Genomic DNA, 18,851 nt, shown 5'->3' on the forward strand with positions numbered 1-18,851 from the left:
TTCATGGAAAAGGTAGATCTACACAGAGGTGATTTATTTGAACTTATATTCTCTGCTGCCTACATTTGGCAATATTCCCAAGGGAATCAAGTGCAGTGAGGCTATGTTACTTGCTGGTAAAATAGCACACTTCTTTAAAGTGAATTATGATAAATTCCATTGGTAATTATGTTGAATATTGTGGATTAAACATAAATAGAGAATGAATATTTGCATCAGAAAAAGTGTGACATTAATGACACATTAGCCAGAGGCAACTATTTCTAGACATGTGATCTTAGAAAAAATCTCCTTAAGTGTTGGTATTCTAATCTTTAAAATGGGAAAGATAATTTACCTGTACCATACTTTTATTGTCAAGATTAAGTGAGAAAATGCATATAGAGTAAGTGATAAACTGCCTGAGATGTAGTAAGTACTTAATCAATATTTACCTTTTTTGTTTTTGTTATTAATGTCCACTTTTGGTCAGGTTGGTGGGAAGCAACATTGCGGTAGAAATGGTACCAGGAGGAATTGGCAGGCCTGGCTTCCTGTTCTTTCTTTACCACTAAAATGCTGTGTGGTTGTCAGCAAATCATTTGCCCATTCTGGACCTAGATTGAGTATTGTCTTGTTTGTTTTCCTTTTGCATGAATAAATAGATATCTAGATTTGAATTTCTCTAATTTTTTCCAACTATAAACTAGCCGGGCGAGGTGGCAGGCGCCTGTAGTCCCAGCTACTCGGGAGGCTGAGGCAGGAGAATGGCGTAAACCCGGGAGGCGGAGCTTGCAGTGAGCTGAGATCCGGCCACTGCACTCCAGCCTGGGCAACAGAGCGAGACTCCGTCTCAAAAAAAAAAAAAAAATCTGATTTTATGTAACTTAGTATCACACATACACAAGCAACTATGTGAGTTGATGGATATGTTAGTTTGCTCGATTTGCCTGTGGAAATCATTTCACTATGGATATGTACACCAAAACATCATGTTGACCACCTAAAATATATACAATTAAAAAAGAAGATTTCAGCTATGTGAATTTGAGTATTAATGCTCTCCTATTTGTGTCTATTTATGGTCAGTTTGCAAGAAAATAAAGGGGAAAAATGAAATAATTGAATCTGTCAGAAATGTAATACTAATTCAGCACACCAGTTCAAAGAGTAAAACGGCAGCTCTGGAAGAACCACTGACATTTTCATGACTAAAGTCAGATAAAATTTGTTGGGCATATGCAAGAGCCCAGGCCTCCTTTTTCTCCCTTTCAGGTCTTAAGGATCAAAATATCTATGTCATGGACAAGTGAAATGATCCTGAATATAAATGAACACCCAGACATTGTAGGGCTGAAGCAATTGAGCTGTCTGAGGTATTTCTCACTGAAAGTATTTCTCACTGCCAGTTTTAACCTTGGCAAAGTTTTATGATCAGACATTGTTATAAATTCACTTTTCAGTTAAGAACTGTGGATAATTTTGCCCTAGAAAAAAATTTTGCACAAAACCTATTTTCTTTAAACTGTCAATGTTAGTGTCATGGAGAAGAAAAAGGCTTAAGGGATAAAAGGAAATTAAACTTCTAATAATTCTCTATCTCTCACGTTTCAAGAGGGTGGTGATGGTCCAATGTGAAATGGGAGGAAAGAGATTTCTCACAAAATACCAAATAATGGAGAGAGAAGAGTTCCTGTCCATCTCAGGTTAGGAATTTCCCTTTGATTTTTCTGAGTTCTTAGTATCTTTGATGATGGAGCATGGAGAATGCATGCTCACGACTAGAAGTGTTGGCCAATTGTCATACTCTTCCCGTTGGTCAGACTTTGAAGTCACGAAGAGAGAGGGCAAGACAGTAAAAATTAGTGTGGAGAAAGACTGGCTTAGATGTTCATGTTTGCTGATAGCTGATGGTTTATTGGTTGAAAAACTGTCTGAGCTCCCTATGTTAGATATATAGAGCTTTCAAAGGCAAAGGAAAAGTTAAGCAACACAAATGAGTGGAAAGTTTTGCTTTCCTTAATTTCAAGTGTCCATAGCAATGGAATGTGCACAAGGAAATAATCTGGAAAAAAAGCAGTGAGTTAGATTATAGAAAAATGTCTAACAGTGAAATGTGTTTATGGAATATATATTCTATAATATAAACATATTTATATTTATATATATTTATATAAATATGTTTATATTATAGAATATATATTCTTATATACATATTTAATATATTTAGACATATACATATTTATAACTATATTTGTATACTATATAATACTTTGTGTTTTATTTTAATGGATAATTATACATATTTATAAGTACTGTGTGATATTTTGGTACATGTATACATTGTATGATTAATCAGAATAATAGCTTATCCATTACTTCAAACATTTCTCATTTCTTTGTGGTGAGAACATTCAAAATCCTCTTCTAGTTATTTAAAAATTTACACAATATTGTTAGTTACCCTACTGTGCAATAGAATACTGGAATGTATTCCTCCTGTCTAACTGTAATTTTGTATCCGTTGACTAATCTCTTGTACAACGTTTATATTTCTAGAATATAGAATATGAATATCTTCCAGATATATAAGTAATTAGATTTTTTTTGCATATAAATCCTCTGATGCAACTAAGAATTTTTTTTTGTGACACAAATATTTACTTGGCAAATGAGACTGGATATTTTAAAACTTGCTTTTCTAATAGAAGTGGTACCTGTCCTTGATATTTTCATTTTTGGAAATCGATTACTTGCGCCTTTTGGACAGTGATCTGAGTCCAGATATCAGTATGAGAGATCAATGTCATATTTTGCCAAGGATATTAGCTTGGCCTTAATGTTAAAAATTCATAGTTTACAGAACCGAGATGTATTCAGTTCTTAAAGTGCTTTGGATAATATCTTATTGCTGGATCTAGTGGCTAAATTCCTAAGATGAAAATATTAGCTTCATCTCTGTTCTCTTTCCTTCCTTATCAGGCTTTTCTAATCTTGGTCATCCAAACACACAAATATTCAGTCCATTGCAACTCCCAAATCCTCTAACCCTGCCAGGTTGTTTTGGTTCTAACTTTGCCTTAGAAATGCCATCACACCAGGATTGATAAATTTGGATTTTGTTTTTCCAGTCTGAAGTGAATCAAAATGATTTGATTAAATCCTTTTAGGAGGCATAACTTGCTTTGTGTATGGCTTGGAAGTGTATGTCCATTTGAGGCCAAGTCAAGGGTCCTACTGCTTAAGGGGCTGATGGTCACCATAACCTAGAGTGGATATCAACCCTGCTTCTGTGGTTGCATTGAACAGGTCTGATCTCTGATCTGGCTATGCTCTTACAGCTCTACTATGCTAGTGGGGGAAAAAAAAAGGTGGAATGACCCTGGATCACGATGGGCTGATTTGCTGGCCTGTTCAGTGAGAGCAGATTTATTTGGTAATTATCTTTAAATGTGTGACTTTATGGCTTCCAGGGCTTTTCATTCCCCTGCATTCTGTCTTTATATAGTGAGTACTTGTTGATGTGATGATTCAGCAGCACTTAGAGTGTTGGGGTACTGTTTAATGAAGAATTGATAAAAGAGGAAAGTTTTCCTATATTTTAGGTTAACCACAGAAAGTATTATTTTAGAAATGTTCACAGGGAGCTGCATCATGGAGTCTATGAGTTTTCTGGTAATAACTTCTCATTTAGTCCCAGAATATCTTCTCTTACATTCCCATTGAAAGAAAACAGGTGGTCATTAGTAAAAGGAAAACGATCCCACTTCTTACACACAAATTACTGAGTAGAGTTATACTACATCTAACAAATGCCTTCTCTGTGTCAGATGCTGTATTGGGCATTGGTAATGTTTAAATGATCAGTCTTGGTTCCCATCCTCAAAAAATGACTTTTTGTTGTATTTCAGCACTTTAAAATCCACATAGATAACCCATGAAATTAAAGACTTTCCATGTGTTTCCTTGCTACATGTATATAAACATAGAAAATTATGCGGTAAATAAGTTTCCAAAAAGAATATTAGTTAACACTGTTTATTTCTTGTGTCCCAACTCAATTCTACTGGTTATAATTTCATTAAGAGTCAGAAGTATATGGTAATTCTTTCCTTTTTGTTTATACCAGAGGCCATTAATTAATAGCCCACATGCTGAATATCGATAGTAGATGTATTTTTTGTCTTGTACTTTATTTTAAATGCATTTGAACTGACATTTAAAACTTGAAAATTTCAATAAAATAAGGTTGTGGCGATAGCTGCACAATTATGTGAATATACCTTGAGTGACTGAATTGCATGGTATATAAGTTCTATTCACTGAAAATATTAAAAACCAATATATCTGGTTTCTCTTGAAAAATGCAAACTCTTTGGCAATACTGGACCTACATTCCCACATGGCAGCCATCAGTGGGACCTGAGCAGCTGCTGCTTTTAGGTGTGACATGAGCTCTCCTTACTCAGCCCACTATACCACTAATCCAGCAAAAAATACATGAGTCTGGGATTCTTAGTGGGCCAGTAACTTTCAGCCCAAAGCAGTTTGTTATGATCCTTGCAGGTAACGGAGGAGAGAGACTGTGATACTAACAATGTCATGCAAGATGGGGCCTCTAGGGTCCTTCCAGGAATGATCAAGTTCCCTGAGTTCCCCCATTAAAAGCCTCCTTGTTGTGAGTTCATGTCCTTTGCTGGGACATGGATGAAGCTGGAAACCATTATTCTCAGCAAACCAACACAAGAACAGAAAACCAAACACCGCATGTTCTCAGTCATAAGTGGGAGTTGAACAATGAGAACACATGGGCACAGGGAGAGGAACATCACACACCGGGGCCTGTCAGGCACTGGGGGGCTAGGGGAGGGATAGCATTAGGAGAAGTACCTAATATAGGTGACGGGATGATGGGTGCAGCAAACCACCATGGCATGTGTATACCTCTGTAACAAAACTGCACGTTCTGCACATGTACCACAGAACTTAAAGTATAATAGAAACAAAAAACAAAAAAGCCTCCTTGTGAACACACCAAACAATGGGAGAGGCAGAGGTTTCTTTTCTCCTTGGTCTGCTGCCTAATATTTTACTATCTGCAACTAACCAGTCAGCAGAGTGTGTCTGGCCAGGCTGCTTGATTCACTCTCAATGCATGTCAGGGGGTAGCCCAGTTGAAACATCACACATGTATTCAAACCTGTAGCGTAGTACTTCCAAAACTGTTTTCCTCACAACTTTTGAGTCTCAAGACAATATAAAAAGCTTCTGTGTTTAAATATTTTGGGGAAATGCTGGGTACAATATTCACTCTTCTTATTAGCATTGCATATTAGCATATTAACAACCTTCAGAAGGTTCACAGTGAAGGAATCTATTTGATTTTGTTGTTTCCCAAATAAAATGATCTGGTGAGTTTACCCTGGAATCTTCACCTCAGTGTTTGAGGTCATATATCTATCAAAAGACTGGTGGGTCACACTTTGGGATATAGTCAAAGAATGTTGTTTGCATATTACAGTTAGTTAACTGTACATCATTTTAGCCATCAGCTGATATCCAATTAAGGACCTGAAAATCCAGCCTGGGAATAAAGGCAGGGTTGTGGTATTGAGAGATAACAAGTTCACCATCATTTATGAAGCATTTAAAAGCTGGAATTATATATAGAGAAAAATGCCTTTTGAAGTAGAATTCTAAGTCACTGAGTTGAATGTAAAGCCTGAGGTGATCTGTAAATACAGCTGGGGACCTGATTGTTTCTCAAATACCCATCATGGTGGTCAAAGGCTTTCTTTTGATTATTTGAGGATAGAGTGTCTATTACCTTCTCTCCCTTTAGTACTTCCATAAGTGATCAAGTTGTAACATTCAAAGAAAGTATTTCTTTGAGGAACCTAGTTTGAGCTCTCCAGTTTGAGCACGGAGGTATGAAGAGGCAAAATCAACCAGTTGCAACCACTTATGAACACTTTGATCTATTTCCATCTCAATGTGCGTTGAGCATAATGTGAAACAAGTTCTGGCCCAGCTTTTTCACTTACGTCATGAGCATTTCTCTGCCAATAAAAATTCCTCATACACATTTTAATGACTACATTAGATTCCATGTTTTAGATTTACCATAAATTTTTAAACTGTCATTTGTGTTATTAAAGTAAATATGCATGTGTTTCTGGCAAAACCTTACTAATCATCTCTGTCCCAGGGCATGAGCACAAATAATGTTGAACTAGATCAGATGAGGACATAAAAATGCAGAGGGGCAGGTGACCTATTTAGATTACCAGCAGACCTGGAGCACAGCTGAAAACAGAATTTGGCCTTTTGTTGTCTGATGCTCAGTTCAGTGCCCCACACCTCCAATCCCTGCTGCTCACACCCTATCCCAGACTTCTAAGGAGCATTTCTGTAAAGACTGTCATTTAGGGGCTGTTGATTTGAGGGTAATTTAGCCTGCAGCAAAGGGAGCATAAGTGAGAAAATTGATGTCAAAATGCAGCGTGTCCCTGGAGTGTTGCTTTCTCTGCTTTGAGCCCTTAGAGACTCAGTGGAGGGCACAGGCAGAGAGGTTATGCTGTTGGCCTCTCTCAGTGAGAAATGAAGAGGGGAAAAATAGCCCTGGGGCAATTACCAGTCTTAATTGCTGTGAAAGGGACAAAATGCTTTTCACAGGGTGATCAACAACCGAAAAACCATCCATTTAGTTTATAAATGAAACCGAGGAAGATAGACATCCCCATTTCTTAGGTAATCAGCACAGATTGCTTTCAAGAGGGTCAGGGAAACCGCGTGGCAATGGAATGGCACAGGAGAGTCACCGCTGACCTGCAGTGAGAATGAGTGATTTGTGCCCTAATGACATAATCCTCTTTCCTTCCTGGGTTATTATCTTGCATCTCCACCTCTTTCCAAACCAATCATAACCTGGCAAGATGTGGTTTTCGAGGCCAAAAGAACACAGGTTAAAGTAAATGGTTTATTATTTTCTGTATCTATTCATTTGTTTCTGTCTCCTTTTAGGAGAAAACTAATATAAAGCTTCTCACAAAATTATATGAGCTTTCCTCCTATGGTGGCAGATTTATTCCTTTATTAGAGTTTTTGAGTATTGAATCATTTCCCCATTGATCAGAAAGATGAAATCATGGGTTTTGAAATTCTATATTCTGTGAGAGAAAAAAATGCAGCTTCAACTGTAATAAAATTTATGACTATCAATATTCACATAAAAGTGCATTGCATCTGTGCATGTGGAAACTGTTTACGTTGAATTATCCCACACAAAACCCATCAGGGAATCAGCCTCCCTGAAGCCTCTTTGGATTGTTCTGGACCCAGGCATAAGCACTTAGCTGAAATGTTGATTAGGCATTGTAGGAAGTTCTCTCTCCCATAAACATGTCCAATTATTATGTGCCAATTATAAACAAAAATTTAAAAATTACAATAAAAAAGAGAGGGCTCTTTCAAAGGCTGCTGGTAAGAACTTAAGTTATTCTTTTACCTAAAACCGGAGATATAATACCTTCTAGGCCATTGCATAGCTCAATCTCTGCAGCACACACCTTCCTTGGTGGCTTGAGGAGTCTCACCCTTGTCTGGCCCATGTGCCAATTCATAGGCTGGCTCAGGAGCCTAAGAGTAATGTTCTCTCTCTGTCCCTTGTGAAGGCTTGCCACAAGGAGAAAACAATGAGCCTTCTTCATCCTCATCACCGTCTCTAACATCATCGTCATCAGTTATCACCAAGAAGTACTTTGTTAAATTCTTTTTTTTTTTTTTTTTTTGACAGGATCTCGTGCTGTAACCCAGGCTGGGGTGCAGTGCATGATCACGGCTCACTGCACCTTCGACCTCCTGGGCTCCAGCCATCCTTCCACCTCAGCCTTCCGAGTAGCTGGGACCACAGGTCCATGCCCACCTGATTTTTGTATTTGTGGTAGAGATGGGTTTTGCCATGTTGCCCAGGTTGGTCTCAAACTCCTGAGCTCAAGCAATCCACTCGCCTCAGACTCCCAAAGTGCTAGGATTACAGGTGTCAGCCACCATGCCGGCCCCAAAGTATAATTCTTAAAATGTTAAAAGTACAACTCTCATACAGAATCTAAGCATATGTCAACTTTCATTTAATGCATTAACGAGGGAACCAGCAGTATGACAGAATGACTACCAAAGAGAATAGGAGAAACTCTTTTTTGGTCAGTAGAATAAAAGAGAATGCTGAGATAAGATTACCAAATTAGAAATAAAAGTGGTTCATGTCTTACAGGGGAAAAAAGTAATTGTTGGGACTTTCTTCTTTACTAGACAGAAAATAATCATATGGTATTAATTTCTTAGAGCTGCCATAACAAATTACCACAAGCTTGGTGGCTTTCAATAGCACAATTTTATTCTCTCACAGTACTTGAGCCTAGAAGTTTGAAATCAAGGTATTGATGGGGCCAAGCTTGCTCCGAAAGCTCAAGGAAAGAACCCTTCCTTACTCCTTCCTAGCTTCTGGTAGCTTCCAGAAGTCCTTGGTGTTCTTTGACTTGTAGCTGCATCATTTCAGTCTCTGCCTCCGTTTTCACATAGCCTTCTTCCCTCTGTGTTGCTGTGTCCTCTTCTCTTCTTATAAAGAAACCAGCTGTTGAATTTAGTACTCAAGTCCAGGATGACTTTATCTCAGGTTCCTAATTACATCTGCAAGAACCCTACTTCCAAATAAGTCACATTTAAGGTTCCAGGTGAGCATGAGTTTGTGGGGGACACTATTCAACCCACTAGACATACCTTAACAGTTTTTCAGAGTAGGAAAATACTTGCCTACTAATCAGCCAAGCAAATACAATTAGATTCTCCCAGAGAGTAGGAGGACTCTGAGACAGACTTATTTAAAAATGACAGCAGATGATCATATAGTTATATATACATTTTCCCCCAGTGCCTACTCAATGCCAAGCACTGTGATGTATGATCTTTATCTATTTTCTCATTTAATTCTCATACCTCAACAAGTGGGTTTTGTTCTCTGCACTTTTTTACAGGTGAAGACAACTGAGGCACAGACAAGTCAAGTAACTTGCTTAAAGACACACAGCTAGTAACTAGTACTTTGTATCTGAACAAACCCCAAAGCCCATTGCTCTTTTTGCTACTTGTTCCTTCTTCAATTCAGGTTTGATGAAAGTCTTCCTTTTCTGTTATTATTTTTCAAGGTCCAACTGCCTATCATGGAAGATGAATATAACTTATCAGTGACTCCTTCTGAAGTGTTACATTACTTCACCCCTCATTGGAAGAAGAATATCACAATACATGACTCTTTGAAGATGTTTTCCTTAGATCAAGGCAGCCCCAAAGACACTCATTACTTTTCCTTTTACTTACTGCTGTTCAAGCAAATATGCAGATACTGCTGAACTTACAGTCTTTTGGAAAGTTATTAATACCTGCTGTTTGCTCAAGTCACATTTAAGAAACACACAATGGGGGAAAGCCATGCATGTTGCACTTCATTGAAGTGATAATGCATCCTGGTTTCCTAGGTTCGTACACATTGCAGTATGTGTTTTCATCTGGAAAACGTGTATTATGGATGTGATTTTTGTTTGTAGGCATTTATGAGGACATTTTTCAATGAGCTCGCTGAAAATCAGTGTTAGCTTAAATTGCAGTTTAGGTTGAAATAGTGTGCAACGATCCCAACATGAAATAAGTGCTCATGCTAAAGCAAATAATCTCTCCAGGATATCACAGGCTTGGTTTCTGTAATCCTGGGAAAACTAAGGAACGCTGAATGGTATAGGGGAAGGACTGCAGACCAGGGGCCAATCTGTGCTATGCTGGAAACTACCAGTGTGACCTTGGACTGATCATTCAACCCATTTGAAGCTCTCTCTTCTCTCTAAATCTAATGTGAATGACCAGATGGTTAAGCTGTGTTCACTATATTCCCATTGAGTGATGTTTATTCTGTTTCGAAGTGTGTGTAAAGCAAGCATTTATCCACTAATAAGGATGTTTATTTTTAAAATTTGTTTGCTTAGATTCCCATTAGAAATATAAAAGCAAATGGAGTAGTTTGGTTTATTTTTTATTTTATTTTATTTTGTTTTGTGACAGGGTCTCACCCTGTCATCTAGTCTGGAGTGCGGTGGTGCCATCATGGCTCACTGCAATCTTGGCTGCCTGGGCTCAAGCAATCCTCCTGCCTCAGCCTCCTGAGTAGCTGGGACTACAGGCGCACAGTACCACTCCTGGATCACTATTTTTCTAGAGATGGGTTCTTGCTGTGTTGCCCAGGTTGGTCTCAAACTCCCGACCTCAAGTGATCCTCCTGCCTCAGCCTTCCAAAGCTCTGGGATTACAGGCATGATCCACCTCAACTGGTCATAGTTTGCATCTAAGTAGTACTGTTCTTTCTTTGAAAATCAAACTTGTTCATGTGTTAAATGCTTTGTCACATGTTGCAAGTGATCTACATGTATTTGACCACCTATTTACACAGATACGAGCTAAAAGATAGTAGCTGCCAAAAAGTCATTGGCTTTATTGCTGAAGAATAGAGACTAGATCTTAGGCAAATAATGTGTAGACTGATTTCCAGGCAAGTAAAGTACATTGTGGCTCAGTTTACAGCAACCTTGAGGGGTAGGTCTTTTCCACATTTTATAGCTGAGGAAACTGAATGTAGCAAATGCTGTTTGTGCCTTGAATATATATCCTCTTGGGCTTCACCTGTAGGGAAGCAGGACTTCCAATCCCCAGCATCGGCATCCTTTTGCTTAAAGACCTTTCCTAGCAGCTGGAGGCCACTTTGCCTCTGTGCAATGGCAGCCAAGAAGTGCCTAAGAATTAACACTCTCCAGGAGAAGCCCTCTCCCAAGGACTGACAAAGTTGGTATATTAATACCCCAGCTTCCCCATCTCTCGGTTCTTCTTCCAAGGCATTTGGAGTATCCCTATCATATTAAACTACAATTAGTGGATAATGGATAATTTTCTTTGTGACTTCCCCACTCCTCTGCTATTGTTTCTTGAAACATTCTTTCAAATAAACTACTTGCTCAGGGTCTGTTTCTGAGAGAAATTGGACAAAGACACAGAGACTCAGATAGCTAAAGTACTAAGCCAAGGTCCTATCGCTGGTTACTAGCAGAGCTCTTTGAGATGCAAATCAAGTATTCTTTTTAGGTGAAAATTGAAATGGATTCATGTAAATATCCACAAATTTGTGTTGAAACAGTGATAATTTGAAAAGATTTTGAAATATGGGATTTATGAACATAAATAATTCAAATGCAGATAATTTAGTATAAACAAAAATATAAATAGACACTGTTAAAAGAAATAAAAACAGACTGAATTCAAGAGACATAAACTAGATCTCACTTAGCAGATTGTGTGCTTCCTAGATGAGGCCAGCCAGGTCAACCAAGCAAACCGTAATTGAAATAAAAACAAAAATATCAATCAGTTGTTTAATATGAAAGTTTATCCAAAGCAGTGGAATTATGATTGAGTGAGGCGGAGGACTTTACATATTCACTCAACAGATGTTCGTTACTAAATGCCAGGCTCTGTGTCAGGCTCTGTGTCAGGCTCTGGGACTTGGTGGTGAACAGGAGAGGAGAGACACAGTGCATACCTGTCCAGAACTTACGTTGCAGAGGGGGACACCAGCAGGTAGGTGACCAAGTGCAGTCAGGTATACTCAAAGTTAATGACAGTGGAGTGTGGAATGCTCTGGAAATAGATAGGAAGCCACTGAGTCCAGATTGGGTAGGTCGGGGAAGACTGCCTAGGATAAGTGGCATCTAATCAAGGAATTGAGGGAGAAATAGGAGTCACCCAGGTGAGTAGGGACCAAATGTGTATAGGAGTCATCCACTGAGAAGGAATGGCATTAATGAGACATCTAGGGAATAAAACATATTAAGGTACCAAAAGAAGTTCAGTTTGGGTAGAATGAGGAGTGAGGATAGGATGGAGGGTAGGAGAATGGCAAGATATTATGGTGATTCTAAGACATTTGTGTCTCTAGGCACATTAACCTTGAAACTCTCATTTCACATTCTATCCAGTATCCATATCCAATATCACATAACTTATGGATCAGTTTATAAGAACTATATTGAATAGCAATTAGTTGATAAAATGTTATGTTCTGTGGAAATTTCAGAAAACATTTGCTAAATGTGATACTGATTCTGTTTTCTTTTATATTTTGAATGCAACTTTTTATTCAGCTTTTCAACATTTCTGTAGGTCCTTGAGAAACTTGAGGATTCTAAGTGTCATGTCCACTGGATCCACAGGACTAGGTGGGCCCATACCACCCACTGGGAACTAGAACAGGAACAGTTTTGCAGTGATGTTAAACCATCAACTTTTTGTCCCGAGGGCAATGGGAAATCATGGCAAGGTTTAAGTAGGGGAGGATCATTGTCAGAATTATACTTTAGAAACAGAATCCTGGCTGCAGTGTGCAGAACAGAAGTAAGGGGAATGTGTTGGGGTAGGGGTTGGGAATGGTGGTGTTAGGAGCAAATATCCAGGGAAGAATTAACTGGACTCTGAACTTATGTGAAGTTATGACAAAGAGTACAACTGCGATCCTGCAGGCTAGTGGCAGGATGAGGTATTAGTGATTTTGCGATTTTGCCTGTAAGGATATCCTTTCCTTCAATCTTTGAAACAATTTTTTCATATGACCCTTTCTTTGATGGGGCTGTTCATTAGACCTGGTATAGCTGGTGAATTACACTCCATGCCAGAATGAGGTAAATAAAAAAAGTTGGCTGAATAATGGTTTGCAGCTGTTTGACCAACGGACCCACTGACTGATTTGAATGTGTCTCTAGGCACACCATTGCCGTTGGGACTTCAAAAGTGAGTTGGGAAGACACAGATAAAATATTCACTGTATTTATAAAATGATACATGTTTACTAAGAAGTCTCCTTTTTTATTATTTTCTATTGTAAAACCCACATAACAGATAATGTCTGCCCTCCTTTTGGCAATGTAATACATCACTTGCAAGAGTAAGTCCCAGTCATGCTTGGGTCTCTCTCCTCTGCGTTAGTGCTTCCTGCTCGTTTATGTGACACAGCAAGGAATCTATCCATCTTGACAGTAGCCCCAAAGAAGCTTCTATTTTAATCAAGTTTACCTTGAAGTTAAGAGCTGGGGGAAAGCTTGTGTGCCTCACTTCTCACTTTGTGTAAATGGATGTTAATTGTACAGTATGTTTACATTTTTATTTCCAAGTTCTCAAGGTATGGCAACTTCTGGCATGTGAATAATTGTATAACTGCCTAAGACTCTGAGGAAATTGTAAGCAAAACTCATTTTAAAACATATTTATCAAGCTTAGCCCTATGTTGCAAATTACATTTGCTAAAAAGTAATTTCAGAACTTGTTCTCCACCCTATCAATGATGATAATTTTGGGGGGAAAGATAGGAAAGAGTTGGACATAAACAGAGAAAATCAACAAATATTTTGTTAGCAACCTTGACACTGAAGAACTTTTGGAGACATGGGGGACAGGTGTCTTTATGGGAAGTACAAGTCTATTTGTTAGCATCTATTCATAAAGACAACACTTTAAATATGATTAACTGAAATAGCTAATTTTTTGTAATCCCTTATTCAAGTATATTGGAGTTTTAGAAGTTACAGGAAAGTGGGAATGATACCATGCATTTGTGTGATTTCCAGACAAATATACAAACCATTCTAATAGATAAAAAAGAGGAAAAACAGAAAATAAATTTTTGTGCTTAGTATACATACTCAACTCAACCCCCTGTGTGTCCTTACAATGAATGTGACCCAGAGCAATTCAAAAGGCTGCTCTGTGAACTTTAGTTTTGTCATCTGTGAAACAGGAATGACTTGTCTTAATGTTCCGTTGAACTATGTGCATAAAAATATGAGCCCTCAACCTGGGCAACATGGTGAAACCCTGTCTCTACAAAATGTACAAAAATTAGCTGGGTGTAGTAGTGCGTGCCTGTAGTCCTAGCTACTTGGGAGGCTGAGATGGGAGGACTGCTTGAGCCTGGGAGGTCAAAGCTGTGGAGAGCTATGATCATGCCACTGTACTCCAGCCTGGGTGACAGAGTGAGACCCTGTCTCAAAGAAAAAAAATGAAATGAGTGCTATGATCCTATGAAATGCTAAATAAACAAACAAAAGAACTGCTCTTATCTACTACTTAATAAGGCAGGAACATATTCTTCACATTTAAGAGAAAATTTAAATAACTCTGGTTAAAATAGCCCACATCTCCATCAATATGTTTAGTACTTTATTAACTGGGAAATTCAACTAAGCCATTTGATAAATCAGTATTTTTATTGAATTAATTTATCATTTAATTTTTTCTGGACTTATTTTTATCTTAAGTAACTCATATAAGTCCGAAAATCAGAGCTAGTCAGTCATCACTTCCTGAAGTAGTTCTTTATCCCCTTGCCTGGAAGGTAGAGTTCAAGAAGCTGTGGGAAATTAAATTGAAAAAGAAAGATTAGGCCATTTCATGAAGGGTAAGAAAGTGAGGGTAAGAATTCTATTCTGTGGGCAACGGGGAGTCTTTGAAGATTGTTAGCAGGAGAGTAACTTGTTCTGAACTGTAGAAGATTAATTTGACATTGGTGTCTAGAATTCATTGGACAGGGAAGAAATAGGAGTTAGGCATTTATTTTAATGGTATGGTGAGAGGTACTGCATTTCTGAACAAGGATGGTGGTGGTGGGAAAGGAGAGGAGGAAATGTGACAAGAAACATCACTTCAGCTGATTGAATAGGGCTGATTGGTTAATTAGATATGACAAATATGGGAGGGACAGCAGTCAAATGTGACTTGGCTAACGGAATAAAAATGACATTGAAACTGGAAAGGAAAAAAGAAGCAGTCAGGAGACATTGAAAGCATTGTAGTAGTAAAAGGGTTAAGAAAAAATTTAATTTTTATAATTTAATTTAAATTTTTGTAATTTAATTCAAATAAATATATATTAACAGGTTGAGAAAATATATTCCAGAATAATGGTAATGATTATAATAAGTATGAATTTTCAAGGAAATATTCTGTCAGGTATGTGATAACCAGTGTATCATGTATAATTCTTGCAATGTCCTTTCAAGGTAGATTTGCTTATCTCAATTTTACAAATTAAAAACAAACTTCCTAGAGGAAAATAAGTCTTCCCAAGCATTACTTAGCATATTGGTGGTTAAGTAAGAGTTACATACAGATCTGACAGATGCCATGTGACCTGTCTTATGATTGAAAAGACTTACAGATTTGTTACCTGTAAATTTGGAAAAAAATTATAACAATTGAGATAACTATGCTAAATTATTAGCATATTGCTAATATTATAATAAACTATGCTAATTACTCATACATGTAAAATAAAATATTTTAAGCACACAGTATGGTACAGAAAATAATATATCATATGCCCATGTACTTATCAATAGACTTATTTTAATGTTTTGCCATATTTGTTTCACTTTTTTTATCCATGCAAAGCCTTGCAGTTGACAATTTTAAGTTCTGTTTGTCTTTACAAACACTCAGCAAGTAGTTTCATGATTCCTATTTTACTGATGAAGAAACCAAAACTCTAGAGATTAGGGAGCTTGCTCAAAGGTCTACAGAGAACCCTGAAGCTAGAACTAGCTTGGCTCTCAACTGTCCTTTTTATACCACTCTAAAATCTTCTGGAAATCTATCAAAAGTCAAGAGATGAACAAATATTTTAAATTTCAAAAATGGAAAAATTTAGACCCCACAACTAAAACTCGTAAGTTTAACGTCAATCCAGATGCTTAAATTGGTAATTGGCTTATGAACACTTATAAAAGAAAGAAGTGTTAAAAGTCAACATTGGCTTATCAAAAATAGGTAATACTAAACCTGGTTTCATAAGGAATAATACTGTAGACTGGTAGAAGAGGTGAATACTGTAGATATAATATATTTTGATTTCAGATGATATGGTTATGGATAAGAAAACATATAGACTTGCTTATAGTAGAATTCACTGGAATTATACCCAGAATGTATGACAGTTAAAGTTCAATGTTAACCTCTAAGAAGCCCTCCAGTGCTGTGTCCCATGGGTCTGATCTGGGTCCTCTTCATTGAAATTTTAATCTATAGCAGTAGTTCTTGATGTTTTTATACCTGTGGCACAGTTTCAAAACATATTTTGATAATGTGATTGAAAGCTATAGTTATTGGACTTTTCACTTGGTTGCTCTTTCTCCCAAGTTCCATATTAGAGTGGAACTACTGAATGCTCTGCCTCCTTTTCCTCTTTCATATGCACGTGTGAGTTACCATGTGCACATATTCTGGTTCTCTGTTGCCTGCTTTTTATTACCTTTTGCCTTTGAGTGTAATGTGTGAGCATGTAAGTGCTTTATCAGCTCTTCCCTCCCAGCTCAGTGCTCCATCTGAAAGACAGGCATATGGAGTTGTTTTTCAGCCTGTTTGTTGCAAAAACAAATTTTACATGGGGATCAACATTGTTGAAAGCATACCTATGAAGACTCCACAGTACACTGGAGTAGCAAGGCTCATGGATTGAGAAATGATTAACTATAACATGGGTAGAGTCATGGAATAGAAGGTATATGCATTTTTGCATTTATAGGTAGTAGAAAACAATGGGGATGGTCATAATTTCTCATTGAGATGAACAAATTATGAGTTCTAAGAAGATGCATGTGCACACACACATACACATATAATGAACAAAATTTAAGTCATCTAGATGCTGGATGGGGAAAAATTTGATTTCAAAGCAAGTCATACAAATCTATTAAAATATAGTGTGATGTGAATTTTTGTGCATGGAAGTACAAGTTCTCAAACAAGTTATAAAGAAATCTCATATGTCCTAGTGATTATATTTGATCTTGAGTGTCTGCTATTTGAAATTTCAGCAAGCTGGAATATTTCCAGATGAGAGACTGAGGAACCTGAAGGAGTTGAGAAACCAGATTGTTTGACAATGGCTGGAAGATCTAGAGATGTTTGGTCTGAGTAAGGGAAGACTTACTAGAGAGAGGATTAGAGTTCTGAAGCAATGCTGAGCAATGGATAGATTATTTGAGCTATAGATGCCATCACATATGTGATTTTAAATTTTCTAATAGGCACATTAAAAAGTAAAAGGATATAAAACTAACTTTAATCATATATTTTATTTGATGTAATATAAAATATTTCACTATGTAATCCATTAAAAATATTAATGTGGTATTTTACCCTCTTTGTTTTTGTTCTAAGTGTTACAAATCTTGTGTGTGTTTTACACGTAGAGCACACTTCAGTTTTAACCAGTCATGTTTTAAGTGTTCAGAAGCTACCTTGTGGATGGTGCCTACTGTATTGGAAAGCACAATTCTAGAGTGTTTGAATGATTGTCACATGGAAAGAAAATTTGTCTTTTGAACTGATATTGATAAACTAAAATATAAAAGAGCAGATTTAACTCAATTTTCAACACATGTTAGTTGGGTGAAAAATGAATGCCTCTGTGTGTGGTATTGGGCTATCTTTCACTGGACTTGCTGAAGCAAAGATTGAATGACCATCTTTCAAGGAAGTGGTAGAGGGGATAGTGAGAAGAATATTCAACAGATGAATTTAAAATAGAATAAAATAATGTCTCTCATACAAATATAAAATGAACACACATCAAAATTTTTATTTAACTCATTGATTAATGAGAAAACCTGTAGTATTACAACAAATTCAGAAGAGAACTCAAAATGCCACATAGTTATAGTCAGATTAGGAATACTGAAATTAATAAGTGGATTTAAAACTACAAAACTGGTTGGTATCCAGGAAGTAATGATTACAGTCCACTGGACATAATTTGCATTTCTAAGAATAGGAGTTACTAGTATTATTCTCAGTTTTGTAAAGTAGCCTAGTCCACAGAAGATGGTAATAACCACGATGGAATTATTAGTCAGGACAACCACTAAATTTCAGAATTTTATTTTCCGCAAACAATGTGAGGGGTGATGGTCTGAATTGAGGTGTTGTCAGTTAGGATGGAGGGCAGTGGGTTCTACACCTGCAGTATGAGAATAGATATTGTGCGGATGGGTAAAGAAAGTGTAAGACAAATTACAACCTAATATAGACTAATAGAGTTCATGTGACTTTGAGTCAAGGCTCTCTCTCCTTTTTTTATGTGTACTGTGATATGTCTGTTCTGTGGTTCAAAATCAGATATTTAGGACCCAGACTTTATGCATCTTCCTCTACTCGTTGGTGACTGCTAGACATTCTTTTCTTAGAGTTCTGTTTCCTGTGTATTAAGACTTTGGGAGGTATTAAGATGCCATGACACATACACAAATAAGCATTTAAATCTCTGTCAGCTCAAACTTTCTCAAATCAAAAATTGAATAAATTTCAGAAAAATAAATAGAAACATGAATGAAAACACAAAACATACGCATATAAATTGCCTACCCAGATCACAGAATCAAGCAGGTAAGAAACAGAACCGAAGTTCTGCAAGTTGAATAACTAAGCCAAACAAAGGCAGCAGATTAAACAGAAACAAATTTAAGGGCACTTCAGAAAAAGGACCTTTAAACGTAAGAAGATGGAAATGCCTTATGGAGTTTAGATGTGGTGAGAATAACTGTTGCCCCTACTTCACCAGTCTTGGCAGTGAAGAAAGAATGCAGAAATCTTCAACTTAAGTTGTGATTTTGTAGAATCTCACTAGTCATATTTATGTAAAAGTAGTTTTGTGATATTCCTATTAAATAGTATAATGGAAAGTTTATCTATGGATGTGTTTATTCTGGGATTTTTAAATACCATTTGATGCC

At 37.1% G+C, this 18,851-nt stretch overlaps 1 protein-coding gene and 1 long non-coding RNA gene across 4 annotated transcripts in view; one reads left to right on the forward strand and one right to left on the reverse strand.

Moving 5' to 3' along the window:
• Window positions 1-18,851, reverse strand: part of CISD1 (CDGSH iron sulfur domain 1) — a 1,082,448-nt gene that overhangs the window by 277,223 nt on the left and 786,374 nt on the right. The gene's annotated exons all lie outside the window — the stretch shown is intronic.
• LOC126962179 (uncharacterized) overlaps window positions 1,475-18,851 on the forward strand; it is a 49,778-nt gene continuing 32,401 nt past the window's right edge. The window contains exon 1 of the long non-coding RNA XR_007728608.1: window positions 1,475-1,685. This is a non-coding gene — a long non-coding RNA (uncharacterized LOC126962179). The remainder of the gene's footprint in view (window positions 1,686-18,851) is intronic.

This window comes from Macaca thibetana, chromosome 9, assembly GCF_024542745.1.
Source record: "Macaca thibetana thibetana isolate TM-01 chromosome 9, ASM2454274v1, whole genome shotgun sequence".
Classification (NCBI taxonomy): domain Eukaryota; kingdom Metazoa; phylum Chordata; class Mammalia; order Primates; family Cercopithecidae; genus Macaca; species Macaca thibetana.